Source organism: Vulpes vulpes, chromosome 3 (assembly GCF_048418805.1).
Source record: "Vulpes vulpes isolate BD-2025 chromosome 3, VulVul3, whole genome shotgun sequence".
Classification (NCBI taxonomy): Eukaryota; Metazoa; Chordata; class Mammalia; order Carnivora; family Canidae; genus Vulpes; species Vulpes vulpes.
Window position 1 is genome coordinate 1,129,654 of NC_132782.1, and position 14,676 is coordinate 1,144,329.

General features: G+C 38.0%; 1 long non-coding RNA gene across 4 annotated transcripts in view; it reads left to right on the forward strand.

Moving 5' to 3' along the window:
- Positions 1-14,676, forward strand: part of LOC140598163 (uncharacterized) — a 111,778-nt gene that overhangs the window by 14,035 nt on the left and 83,067 nt on the right. For 3 of the 4 annotated variants that reach the window (XR_012000278.1, XR_012000280.1, XR_012000277.1), the window contains exons 3-5: positions 4,103-4,237; positions 7,459-7,544; positions 8,435-8,565. This is a non-coding gene — a long non-coding RNA (uncharacterized lncRNA). Of the gene's footprint in view, positions 1-4,102; positions 5,334-7,458; positions 7,545-8,434; positions 8,566-14,676 lie in introns of those variants that run through there. The other variant, XR_012000281.1, reaches the window with a different exon arrangement.

Consider the following 14,676-nt stretch of genomic DNA (forward strand, 5'->3'; position numbering starts at 1 on the left):
AAAATATGAGTATCTTACCCAAAGATGAAATATCCTCATTAACCCTAAATTATAGGACAAACCAATGACAGCTATAAGACCAAAGTAGTATTAGCATCTGTGCAGGAAGTAGCAGAGGGAAGCAACAGGACATCCGAAGGACATGAGGACACCAATCAGCCTGTTAGTTGGGCACCAGCCTCAAAGCTCAGTATAGCAATTGGAGAAGATCAGCTAAAACTTTATGAATTGGTTTGCACGATCCAATAATGGCTGAGTACAGGTGCTCCACAGACAGAACTAGAGCTGGCAGGAGAGCCTAAGATCGTGGGTCTTAGATGAATCAACCAAATCTCTCTTCACAACACAGAATAGAAAATGAATTGAGCAGAAAAACAAAGAAACAAAGGAAACAATGTTCATGTAAATGTGCAGAAGGCAGCAGAGCTAGAAGTCTCAGAAATTAAGCTGCACCATCTTGACTCAGTTGATATTCATAGGACACTGCCCACAAACAACAAGTATAGAATATGCACTTTCTCAGTGCCCGTGACACATCCATTAAGATGAATCATGTGCTGGGCTCTAAGACTAGTTTCATTAAATTTAAAAGTATTCAAATATTATGGAACATATTTTCTGATCATGAGATAATTTAGTATTAAGTCATAATGAAATATCTAAGGAAACCCCAAATACTTAGAAATTTGACAGTCAGCTTTTAAATAATCATGTGTAAATGGGAAAATGTAAAGAAAATGAAAATTTCAAAATGAATGATAATAAGAAAACAACATATCAAAATATGTGAGATGTAACAAAAGCACTGTTCAGGGGGACACTTTAATCTTTAAATGTTATTAGAAAAGATGGGCACCAAATGAGTGACCTACAGTTTGACCAGAAGATGTTAGAAAAATAAGAGCAAAATAAGCCCAATAAGTAGAAATCAAGAGATAATAAAGCTAAGAGCCTAAATCAATGAAATAGAAAGCAGAAGGATAATTTAACACAGAAATTTGGTTCTTTGAAGATATCAACAAAATTGACAAATCCCAATAAAAAATAATCATTGTTTCAGTGAAAGGGGAAAAATATGTAATATTAGAAATTAAAAATCCTACAAATATTAAAGGAAAAATAATAAAATATTGTCAACAAGTTGTATTCCAAAATTTCTACAATTTAAACGAAATGGACAAAATATCTGATAAATATAACTTGTCAAAAATTGACACAATGTGAAACAGGAAATCTTTCTAGATCTATATCTACCAAAAGTGAATTTATTATTATTATTATTATTATTATTATTATTATTATTATGTTGAAAGCCAGAGAGAGAGAGGGAGATGGAGAGCGGGGCAAGGAGTGGCAAAGGGAGAGGGGCAAAGAGAATCTTAAACAGGTTCCATGTCCAGTGCAGTGTCCAACTTGGAGATAAATCTCATGGTTCTGAGATCATGACCTGAGTCAAAATCAAGAGTTGAACCAACTGGGCCACCCAGGTACCCCTAAAAGTGATTTTTTTAAATCAAAACATCTCACCCAGATAAGAGAGATGATGAGTTTACTGGCGAATTTTGTCAAAATTTAAAGAACTAAATCCAATCTTACACAAAATCTTTCAGCAAATACAAGGATATTAAAGAGGGAACATTTCCCAACTCATTTTATAAGGCCAACATAATCCAAATGCTGAAACCTGATGAGACATTACAAAAATTAAACCATTCCAGAATAAACACAGATGAAAAAAAACTTGAACAAAATATTAGTAAATTAAAGTCAAGAATATGCAAAAAGGAAAACATATTGGATCAAGTAGAGTTTAGCCTAGGAATGGAAGCTTGGTTTTAAAATTTTTTAATGTCATTGTAGTTCACCAGGGTAATAGAATAAGAGAGACCAACATATTATTTTGAGAGATGCATTGAAAGTATTTGATACAATGTGTGTTGAATTGCCAATTTCTAATAAAAACTCTCAGAAACTAGAAATAAAAGGCCACTTTCTCAAATTGATACCTGACATCTACAGAAAAACTTAAAGTCAATATCTCTGAGAACATTTTCCCCTATGATTGGAAGCAAGACAAGCATGTACTCTCATGACTTCTATTCAGTATTGTACTGGCAATTTTGCCTATTGTAGTAAAGGAAGAAAAATAATAAAAGTTTTAAGGTTCACAAAGAATAAGACTATTCCTCTTAGAAGATGAATTGTTTAGTTTTATAGGACCAGAGAATTTAAAAAAACAAATACTAGAAACGATGAGTGAATTTCATAAGGTCAGAGGATCAAGGGTTAATCTATAAAAAACAAACTTTTGCTGCTACTCACAGCAAACAATACTGGGGAATAATTTTATCAAAGATGAGCAAGATCTCTTTACTTAAAAGCACTGAACATCACTGAGAGAAATTAAAAAGGTCTAATAAGTGAACAGATACACCACATTCATGCATTTGAATTCTCAATTTTATTAATATGGCACTTTCTCTAAATACATATATATATATGAAATATATATATGAAATATATATACATATATATATATTTCAATACAATTCCAACAAGAATTTCCCAAAGACAATTTTAAAATACATAGTGATCAGATGGTTCTGAACAACCTAGAATACTCAAAACAATTTAAAAGGAGAACAAATTTAGTGGACATACACAATCTTATGTATGGTATTGGCAAAAGGACATAAAGAACAACAGAACAGAATAGAGTGCCTAGAAGTAGATCCATATACATGGCTAATTGATTTTCAACAAATGCTCCAGAGCAACACAGTGGAAAAAGAAGTTTTCAAGAATTTGTTGCTGGGCAACTGGATAAATGTATAAATGTATGAGGAAAAACAAATATCGAACCTTACTTTAGAATATGCCAAAAAACTAACAAGGACTAGATTATTGATCTAAATGTAAGAAATAAAATCATAATATTTACAAAAGGAAATATAGGAGAAAAATCTTTGTGACTTTGATGTAGGCAAAGAATTATATGGAAACACACTAAGAACACAAGCCACAGAAACAAGTGTCACATTAGACTTTATCTAAATTTAAAACTTTTATTCTCTGAAAGACACCTTGACCGAAACAAAAAGGTAAGCCACAGAATGGGAGAAAATAAGCATATTAAGATTCTTACAAGTTGATTATAAGAAGGCCAGAAGAAACCTAACATCTCAGTTGGAAAATTCAAAATAAAATCACAATGAGATATCACTACACAGCTGAATCCGTCACGCCACAAGATAGATACAGTTTTACTTATTTTCCTGATGATTTGGCTTTCATTTTCTTTCTTTTCCTTCATTGTGATGGCTAAAATTTAAAAGATGGAAAGTAGTGTTGGTGAAGGTGTGGACAACTAGAACTTTTATCATACAACTCTGGTAGGACTGCACCATGGTGCAATTACTTTAGAAATCTGTTTGGCAGTTTGTTAAAGTGTTGGACACTCACTTACGATAGGACTAATCTTTTCAGGTCCTTGGCATTTACCCAAGTCAATGAAATATTTGTCTATAAAAAGATTAATCTAAGAATACTAAGTTGCTTAAGTCATTGTAGCCCAAATCTAAAAACAATCCTAATTTCCATCAAGATATGAATGCATAAAACATTTTTTCTATGCATACAACAAAACACTTTTCTGAAAACAAAACCAAACAACAACAACAACAACAAAAAAAAACCCACAATGAAACCTATTGCTGCAAACAACAAATTGGACATATCTCAAAATGCTAAGTGAAAAAAGCCCACAGCATAAAGAGTACATAATACTTGGTTTTATTTATACAAAATTCAAGAGGATGCAAACGAATTTATAATACTAAAAAACAGAACAATGATTTCCTCAAGCCAGGAGAGACTGATGGAATGCAAAGGGGACATCAGGAATTTTTTGTTTCTGTCTTGTTGGCGATGGTGTTTTACTGTGTATATGTTTGTCAAAACTCATCAGAGGCTGACTTGCACAATGAACTTCCATTGAGGAAGAAGTTAGTGTCAAGTAACATCACAGAGAAGGAGCCAGGAAAATTAATATCCTGATTAATATCCTGGCCTCACTGTTCTTCCTGTCTTGGTCTTTTGCCAGATAAAGCTCCCATTGACTCAACTGACAGGAAATCAGAGGTGATGGCAGCCCTGTTGATGTTGTCCATATATATCAGTCTGCAGCAGAAGAAATCAGGGTGGAGAAAGGCCTGGAGTAGAACTGCATGCGGCAAACGTGAGATACCCAGAACTGATCATCTGCCAGTGTTCAGACAAGATTTGAGGGTTTGACTCACCCCGAGCTTCATTAACAGCCTCTATTGCAATACAGAGCGTTGTCCCATTTTCTTTAGCTCAACAAGTACACGTAAACCATGGTTTCTCCGAAGAGAACGCTTTTTGACAGACCCCCTTATTGGCAGAGGGGAACCCATATTTAACCATATTTAACCAAACTGGGAGCCTAGCTTGAAATTTACTGTGCACATGAAATTTCTTTCAAGTTTCTTTTGGTTTGTTTCAGCTAAATATTTGATGTGGGTTTTGAATTGTAAAACTATGTAAAACATTTGTTTGTTCTTGTATTGAAACTAATTACAAAAAGGAAAAATCAAAACTAAAAGAGGATCCTAGCTTTTTTTAGTCTTTTCAGATCTCTATTAATATCCAGTAATTAAGTAAAAATAATATCATGTTTTTTTTTTCTTGAACTTATACAATATTAAAAGCTGTAAATCTTAAATCTTCACATTTCTATCATCCACTGCCATGTCTTCTCCTGCTTCGCAGTAGAACTCTGTTCAGTGAGATAATGGTATCGCTTGTTAAATAAGACATGATAGGTACTGCATTTCCCTTTCAGAGACCTATAATCCACATTCAAACATTAGAAACAGGAATTCTGCATTAAAAACAAGCCTGTTGATTTTTTTAAATAGCCGAGTACTTCTCAAATTTATTTGACCATGGGTTTGTTTTCTGCTGAACATGTATTCACAGTTCACAGAACACTAAATATAATTGATAAATGTTGCTCTAGGCTAAGGAAGAACAGGTAATAAACCGCCTCAAATGTGTACATTTATATATGAGTTTTTCAAAAGAAGATGAGCTATATTTCTTTTGGGGCTGACGTCCGTTGCCTAAATCCTTTACGAGTCTCTTTCTCTGTGTTCCCACAATTTTTGTTTACACCTCCTTCATGTTTAGGTCTCCTGGTGTCCGCTGGCGTTTGACACATAGAGGACGCTTTATAACTATGCTGAATTTAAAACACACTAAACCCATTCCCTAATTTTCATTTTCTTCAGATCTCTCCCAGTATCCTTTAATATAGAGACCATTATTTACTCACCAAATGCAAACATAGAAATAGAAATTTGATATTAAAATTTGAGGAGGAGGGAATTGATGGTAAAAAGAAAACCTATGATATTTTCTAGTTTAATGTATGGAATTGCTGCCAGACGAGCAAAATAATTTATTTTTTGTGGATGCAATTGACCAGATACAAGCAAAGATGCTTGCTTTTTGGGAAATATACTTTGAGATTATTTTGCACTTTTACTATCTTGCCTATACGGATTGTAAAGAAACAGATGAAATTGCAGCCAATATTTCAGGTCATGCAGTGACATCTAGTGTGTGTAAGGAGACATTATGCTGTTTTCACATATCTGTGTGACTCAAAAGAATTTTTCTTCTATTTTTTAATCTCTAAAGATTTTGCCCTAAAGTTGTAAAATCAAGGTAATGATCACCTTTGCTTATATTTAAGAGCTGGAAACTGGTGTAAATAATTAGGTTAATAGGCAGAGTGTACAGAAAAAGCCCGGATAAACTATTTACAACATTTTGCAAATTAATTGAGCAGACAGAATTTGTTAAAAATATTGTTATGGAAGGTCATTTAGCTGCTAACACGTAAGTAAGAGGTATCAAACTTCAGCATGCAATATTTAACTCTGTGTGAGAGACAGAGAGAGAGAGAGAACGAGAGGGAGAGAGAGAGAAATCTTAGTTTAACCAAGGGATCAGCTAACTCTGAGTAACTAATTACTATTATTATCTTCTTCTCTCAGGTTATAACATGCAAAGCTTTGGCACCTAAGAGATTCTCAGAATTGACCAACAAAAGGCCGTTCTTCCTTTTTCTTTTGTGGATTATAAGTTTTCAAAAAGTCCAGCTTCATTTCATTAACTGGGGTGTGGGGACGTAGAGGTAGGGGAGGAGGGGGTGGAGTTCTGATTGGAATTTAAAATTTTTAGTTCAGGTACAGAACTGACTGGTCTTTAGGGACACTTGTTTTTTACAATCGGATATATTTTGATGTTGTTTTCACCTTGCGCTATGTTGTTTGATTTTACTTATCTGATGAATGTTTTAGTGCCCATACTAGGATTTATCTCTTAGGAGCTGTGGCCCTTTAGGGTCTCAGAGAATTTGGAAAAGAGACAGAGAGCATTTTAATGCAAGCAGAACATGTTCCAGCCTAAGCGTGACTCAGAAAATGCAGATCTCACAATGATTTATTTTAAGCCACATTATTGCAGTATCTTTTTTAGTCTCGCCCCAATTTCATTTCCCCACCTGAATCAAAGGTTTAATCCTAATGAAAGGGGTAAAAGGAAAGGTTTCTGAGGTATATGCTGTTTCCAAAAGCCTTATCTGGTCCTTTGATGTTCCACTATTTACCATAGCCCCACGTGCCACTATGGCCAGAAGCCTTAGCTCTCCAGCTCAACTCAAATAGTCAGCAAGTGATTGCTGAGTATCTACAGCATGCCAAGAACCAGTCCAGGCTTAAAGATCCTGTCCTCGCAGAGCTTGTGTTTTGTTTGAGGAGACCAAAAACAAACACAGTAAAAGCAGAGATGGGTAATACTGAGTATTGGTAGAGAGGTGTTATTTTAAACAGGGTGGCCAAGGAAAGACTGTGGTGATGAGATGACATTTGAGGGAGGAGATACTTGAGGGGAGAAGAATGTTCCAGGTAGATGGAATGCCAAGGACAAAAGCAAGAGTGCATCTGGCATGCTTCAGGAAAAGTACATTACTTGATGTGCTGGAGTGGAAGCAGTAAGAGAGGGAATGGAAGGAGGTCAGGTCAACATAGTAGCAGGGAGTCATATCATAAAGGGATTTCAGGTGATTGATGGCATTGGGCAGTTCTAAGCAGTAGTGTAACATGATCTAAATAATGCTGTAAAAGGATCGCTCTACTGTCTTTGATGAAGAGTAGAAGCAAGAAGACCAAATATGAACTGTGGTCATAAGGCAGAGAAAAAAGATAAGGGCTCAAATCAGAGCTTAACACTGAAAGTGGTGAGATAAGCAATCAGATTCTGGATTCATTTTGAAACAGAATTGGCTGACGGCTTGGGGATGAGACGTAAAAGAAAGAGAGTCATGATGATGACTCCAAGATAACATTTACTCTGTGTGTGTCCATGTAGCTGGAACGACACAATTGCTACTTACTGAGATGGGGATGAAAGCAGAAGGACACGTTAACTTTGGAAGTGGTATCATGCATCCTAAAGTAAGTGACAACAGGGAGTTACAAATGGAATTCCAGAGTTCAGGAGAAAGGTTTAGGCTGAAGATACACAGTTAGAAGACACCAGGTGTTGAGGTATCTGAAGCTGAGAGGTTGGATGGGATCACCTGGGGAAGTGCAGATGGAAAAGATTCAAGGTCCGAGACAAGCCCTGGGGTTCCTGGGTTTACAGCAGTACTTCTCGGCCTGGCTGCTCCTTAGATTCACCCAGGGAGGTTTAACAAAATTGCTTAACTCTCTCACCTCGCCCCCAGAGATTCTGATTTAATTAGTCTAGTTGAGACCTGGGCTCGCTAGAATGATTCTTTTTAAAATTGAAGTATAGGAGTTTCACATATGCAACATAGCGAATGGACAAGTTTATACGTTATGCTGTACTCGCCACAAGTGAAGCTCCCATCGGTCACCAAACAATGGTACTAAAATACCAATGGCTACATTCCCCGTGTTGTACCTTTTCTCCCCATGATATATTCATTCCATAACTGGAAGCCTGTGCCTCCCACTTCCTTTCACCATTTTTACCCACCCCCCGAGCTCCCTTCTTTCCAGCAACCACCAATTTGTTCTCTGTATTTATGGGCCCGTTTCTGCTTTGTTTGATTGATTGATTGATTGATTGATTGATTCCACATTTAAGTGAAATCATATGGTATTTGATAAGGTCTTTCATAGGCCTTTGACTTATTTCACTCAGCATAATACCCTCTAAGTTCATCCACGTTGTCATAAATGGCAACAGGTGATTCTTATATGCATCCAGAATTGAAAATCACTGGTCTAGAGGCTGGAGGGGGTGGAGTATATCAGCAAAGGACATAGAAACAGTGTGGTCAGTGAGGCAAGAGGCACACAAATAATCTGTGTTACAGATTTCAACTGAAGAAACCGTTTCAAGCAGGAGAGGGTGACCAATCAAATACTGGGGAGAGAAGAGAATTGACCTTTGTGGTTTGTAGCAACAAGGAGGACACTGTTGGACAAGAACAGACTCATTGGAGAGGTAAGGATAAAAGCCTTCCCTTCTTCCTCTCTCTTTCCCACACCTGCCTCTCCCTTCCTTCCTGCCTGCCTGCCTTCCTCCCTGCCTTCCCATAGGAGCTATTAAAGTACGTTTGCATCCTCACGGGAATAATTTGGCAGAAGGGAAGAAATTGGCGAGGCAGGACAAGGGGAGAAAATTCTGAAAGAATGTCCTTGAGTGCAGAGGAGGAACTTTTGAATTTCTTTTGTCTTAATGAACTCGAAAGCCATAGGGGAGAATGTGTTACATGTCTGAGGCAAGAGAATAATCCTCATTCTAGAAGCGGGAGAAAACGAATGGGCTGGGACCACGTAAGATCAGTGGTCATGGAACTAGATATAAGCCAGTTATCACGGTTGTATATTTTCTCTAGCCGCTGGTCGCCGTGTGAGTAGAAGTTCAGAGTAAATGAAGTGAATAGGAGAGCTGGTTCTTACCAGAGCTGGGTTCTTACCAAATGCACACAACAAAAGAGTAGGAGCATAAATCTTCTGAGTGGGTACAAAAAAGTGTACAGTTTGGAACTATGTAATATCACAGTGGTAACAGAGAAGCTAAGACAGGAAGGAGATGGAAAGGCAGAAATAGGTGGTCGGATAAATCAGATCCCACTGAGGTTGGAGAGTAGAGTCTGGGTACTAAAATTAGTGCGCTGGGAAGAGGGGTTGTGTTATTGATGGAGTGTAAAATTATGAAGGAGATGTACAATTAATTGCTATAATAGGATTTCTTAATCAAATTTTTAAAACATGTGACTAAAGTAGTATTCATTCATGGGGAGAAATGGAGATGCAGTTCTTGGTCATCTCTGCGTGAGAGGGTGAGAGGGGCTGGGGGAATGATGGGGACCGAGAGGACATGGGTGGAGGAACCGAACTGAGGGTCCAGGGAATCGTAAGGTTCATCTGCGAGGATCCTGCACCGGCGTAAGCCCCCAGCAGTGGTACTGGAGGGCATGACAGCGATCCGGGGGCTCTGTCCTTAAGGAAAGGAGGATGGCGCTATGGCCTGCCGTAGACTACCTTACAGCAGAGCAGCCTGTGGTGAAGACTGATGGTTTGAGCTTCAAAACTGGGTTTTCGGGGAAGAAAAGGGTTCAGTAGTTTGGAAGGAACAATGTGCGGATGTGAAGAACACCCACACGACTTTTGGGCAATGAACCATATCTGTGGAAGAAGGAAAAAACAGCACTACTTGAGAGGGCTACAGATTTTTTTTTTTTTTTTACGCCAGGCGAGAATAAAAGCAATATTTGTAAATTTATTGACAGCAGCAATGCGTAATGATGGTAAAGAGCATAAGCTCTGGAGCCTGATGGTTTATATTCCAGTCACAGCTCCTTCACTTACTAACGTTGTGGTGTAGGTGCCTTCGTGTTTTGACTTCCTCATCTAGAAAACTGGGAGAAGAACAGCGTCGGTCTCAGGGGGTTACTGCGCAGAGTAACCGAGTTAATACGTGATGAAAGGCTTAGGATAACTCCTGGCTTGTATTAAGAACATGCAGTCAAACGTTAGCCACGATGATGATGATGATTACTCATTTTTAACTTGCCTTTGAGGGACAAAAAGATTATTATTGTTATGACTATTACTCATTTTTAATTTGCCTTTGGGGAGAGAAGACCAGATGCTGGCAAAGAATGAGTAAACCTGTTTCCTGCCCAGCTGAGTCTACTCCAGTGTGGTTTGAACATTTGGTCTCCATATGATCTATATTAGGTTTCTGCAGCAGCAGGCCTCTGTAATATTAATTAATAATTTTCAACATATGTTATTTGCTAATTAAAAAAATTTTCTATGATATCCTGAAAAGATCTCAAATAGAGGAATCAGCTGTGAGATACGAGAGCCCCAGACATAGTACTGAGTTTTAATCCATAGGGTAAAATATCCATTGAGTTCATAATGATAGGGCTAAATAATTGAAGGCATACATTTCCGTTTGTTTTGTTTTTAGACTTTCTGTATTCTTTGGGATTAACTATATTTCTCACAGACAGCGTCTTCCTGGGTATTTTTCTTCTTCCAGTTTGAGAGTTTCTGAATCTTATTTACTTTTACAGATTGATATTTATTGAAATTGCTTCCCTCCTAGAACTTAATTTTATTATCCTATTCAGGGAATTTTATTTTCCGTAATTCTTTTTTTTTCTTTTCTATTTTTTTTTTTCCTTCCTCATTCTCTTGAACAGATCAAATTCTTCTGCTTCTTTGGAAGCTACACTTTCAAATGTATCATCTGTGGTTATCCCTAAATTACTCAGACCAAAACTTTGCTTGTTTTGCTTTGTTAATGTCTAAGCTTATCAATATCTGTGTCTAGTGAATAAGAAAATAATCTGACCAGATTTTTACTTCCTTAGGTCCCTTGATCCTACCCTCTTCTTTTTTTGAAAACCACTTTATTGAGGTATGATTGACATGTAAAAAGCTGTACATGTTTAATGTACACAACTCAGTGAGTTTGGTGTTGAGTGTACACCATGACGCCATCACTGCAATCAAGGCCATGAACGTATCTAATATTTCCCCATGTTTCCTCCCACCCCCTTTATTTTCTGACCTCTTCCTTTATCAGCCTGGGTCTGGGTTTATTTATTTTTCCACTGGTCATGATTTATCTAGACAACAAAACACTTTATTCAGTTACTCTTTTACTTGCTATATCTGTTTCTTCCTCCTGGACAATCCTTTCTTCTTGCCAGAGTACAACTTCTATATATTTTGTTTTCTAAGACAATTTCCTTTGTAAACTGTAAAACCTTAGGCTGTAGAGAATATACTTAACTTTTAAGGGAAATTTTAACTCTACATAAAGACCTATGTTCTTTTTCTATGAAGCTATTTTCCTTCAAAGCTTGGAAGAGAATCCTCCATTAGCCTCTTGTATCCAGTATTGTTATTGATAAATTTGGTGACACTTTCCTTTATAAGTGATCTTCTTTACCTCTGGAAGCTTGCAGATGTGTGTGTGTGTGTGTGTGTGTGTGTGCATGCGCATATGTGCTTGTGTGTGTTTCAGTAGATTTTAGAGAAATTTTAGGTTCACAGCAACAAGTACTGGAAGGGACAGATTTCCCACCAACCCTCTGCCCCCACACATGTATAACCTCTCCCACTATTACCAGCCTCCACCAGAGTGGTATATTTGTTTCAGCTCGTGAACCTTCATTGACACATCATTAACATCCAAAGTCCATAGTTTATATTACGGCTCATTTTTGCTATTGTACACTCTTAGGGTTTGGACAAATGTACAATGGCACGTAAACACCACTATAGTGCCCTATAGAGTTTTACTGTCTTAAAAATCCTTTGCGTTCCACCCGTTCACCACTCTTCCTCCCTTAGTCCCTGGCAACCACTGATCCTTTTACTGTCTCCATAGTTTTACCTTTACAGGTTGGCTTCTTTCACTTAGTAATACGCATTTAAGTTTCCTCTATGTCTTTTCATGGCTTGCTAGTGCAATTCTTTTTAGCACTAAATATTACATTGTCTGAATGTACCAGTTTACCCATTTATCTACCAAAAGACATTCTGGTAATTATTCTGAATAAAAATGCTATATACTTCCACATGCAGGTTTTTATGTGGACATAAATACCAAGGAGAATGCCTTTGGTGATTTTGAAAAAAGGGTACATTTTATTTGATGGAGGTAAGGGGTGGGGTCACGGAGAGGATGTCTTTTACTTAGTTTTTCATTTGCAGTAGATAGAATTAGTGGACCTCCCCAGATTGGCTTGGCCTTTCCTGTCTCCAGTCTTCGGCCACTTGCTTAGTGGAGAGTCCACATTCACTCGTTTAAGGCCATGGCTTCAGCACAGGCTTGATCATGCCAACTGCTATGGCTTCATTCATCAGGGTAGGTAGGGGAGGCTATGAGTTTTCCTATAACTTTCTTGCTCAGAGAAAGCCCAGAAGTGTGGGAGCCAGCTTCTAGCTGCTGGAGAGGCAGCCAGTTGGAGGATGGGAGGAGTACCTAACACACATCAGAGGTTCAGGGAAGTTAACACCTTATGAGGAAAACTTTGACCAACGAAAGACAGAAGATGGGAAGAGTTGGCAGATAAATCCTGTTCCCTGAGACCCCTGCTTCTCTGGTGTACATTGCATATACCTGAGCACCCAGCTGTGATTTACCTTGTAAAGCTGTGGTGAACCTAGAAACACATCACCTTGTATTCGCTTCCCTCTTTATTTCACTTCCCTTTCTCACTTACTCTTGCAGTTCCCAAAAAATCTTTAGCCTGTAAGCTTTGCTTCAGGTTCTGTTTTCTAAGGGATACTTATAACATGGTATTACTTCTAATTTGAGATATTTTATTTTTCTCTAATTCTGGGAAATTCTTTTTCATTATTTCTTCAAATAATCCTGTTTGTCTTTTGTTCTCACTCTGGAATTATTAGGTTGACATTTTTATTAAATTCTCTTATCTCCATTATTTCCTCCTTTTTATCTTTTGCTCATTCTTTCTTGAAAACTTCCTTGCCCTAATCTTACAGCCTATAAAATCATTTTTCAGGTCTATTAAATCTTTTTTTAAAAACATATCCACTGAGTTCCTTATTTCAGTAATATATTTTTCGAGCCCACTATCACCAATTCAGACTTCATGTGCCTTCTTTATCTTGCTCATATCCTCCCCATCTCTGAAAGCAGATGGTGACTTTGTGTTCTTTCTCTATTCCACAGTTGTGCTACTTCCGTTCCTGTTCTTGGTGTTCTGACTTCTGCAGTGGCTGGCCATACCTATCAGCCACTTCTTGCTAATAAAGCTAACTTTGAGGGTGGGGTGAAAGCCTGGGCCCTAGCTTCTGCTCCACCAGGACAGTTGGGATGTTGGGGATGAGGTTCACAGATGAGTATTTCTAGAGTTAGAGTCTAGGTTCAAACCGTCCCTCTTTCCTTCTTCTCATCCTTTGCCATCTCTCATTCCCAGGTAAGTAACTAGGATTTCTGCTCCAGAGGCCACCACTCATGTTGCAGTTGCCCAAGGATTTGTAAAGGACTCAGGATGAGGAACACTCAGATGTCTGTTTCTTTATACCATTGATTACTTGCACCATGCTTTTGGATGCCTGCAATGATCTCACTACCTCTAGCAGACTGCTGGTTTCCTGCCCCCAATTCCTGGTCAGTAATCAGGTCAGGACAATGTAGGAAAAGAAAAGCACACAGATGGCCTGCTTTTCCCTTCCTGGTCTGTGGCTCCCGGCCTTCTCCCAGAGGTCCAAGTCTTTTATCACCCCACCCCCAGCCCCCTGAAAAGCTGAGAGTTTCTAAGTGTTATGGTTAGATGGTAAATATCATCTTAAGATCCATCATCCTTCCCATCTTTTTGGTCCATTTCCAGGTTGAATATTGGGGAAGAATACTATAGCCCAAGCTGGTTTACTATATTTTCTTTATTAGCAAAATTAAAGGGGTTTAAACTCTTCAGTGACTTCTGATAAGGTATATTCTGAAGTATAAATTGCTTTATAGATCACAGAGACCATGATCTATTTTCTTCCCAGCCACATGTCCTCACTTTGCTGACCTAGCCACTCTGTTCCCACAGCAGGGAGTCCTGGGCAGTTCTCTGAGCATGTGCTGCTGCTGTTTCAGGCTTCTGTGCTTTGAACTTGCTAGTCTCTTTGCTATGAAAGTCTCCTATCTACAAAATTCCAAGAAGTATTTACCCATCCTTTAATCATTAGCAAGCAATGAAGAGTTCTGATTGTTCACTTAGTGAACAAATATTTACTGAGCAACAGCCACGTATCAAGCACTGGGATGTATGCTAAGATAGCAACGGTGAGCAAGATAGCCTCTGCTTTCTTAGAACCTCATTTGGTGAAAGTCAGGTTGGTAATGAATTCAAGTTATGAAATGTGATAGGTGCTATGATAAAGTATATGAATCTTGGGGACCACCTAAGGCGGGTGCCTCATGTCTAGGGGAATTGGGGAAAACTTACAGCTTGAATTAACTTAAATAAGGAGTTAGCCAGACAAAAGGGATACAGAAGATATTTTCTGCAAAGAGGATAGTATTTTACATTCAGAGATCCTAAGGTGAGAGAGGAAAGGAGTGTCTGAG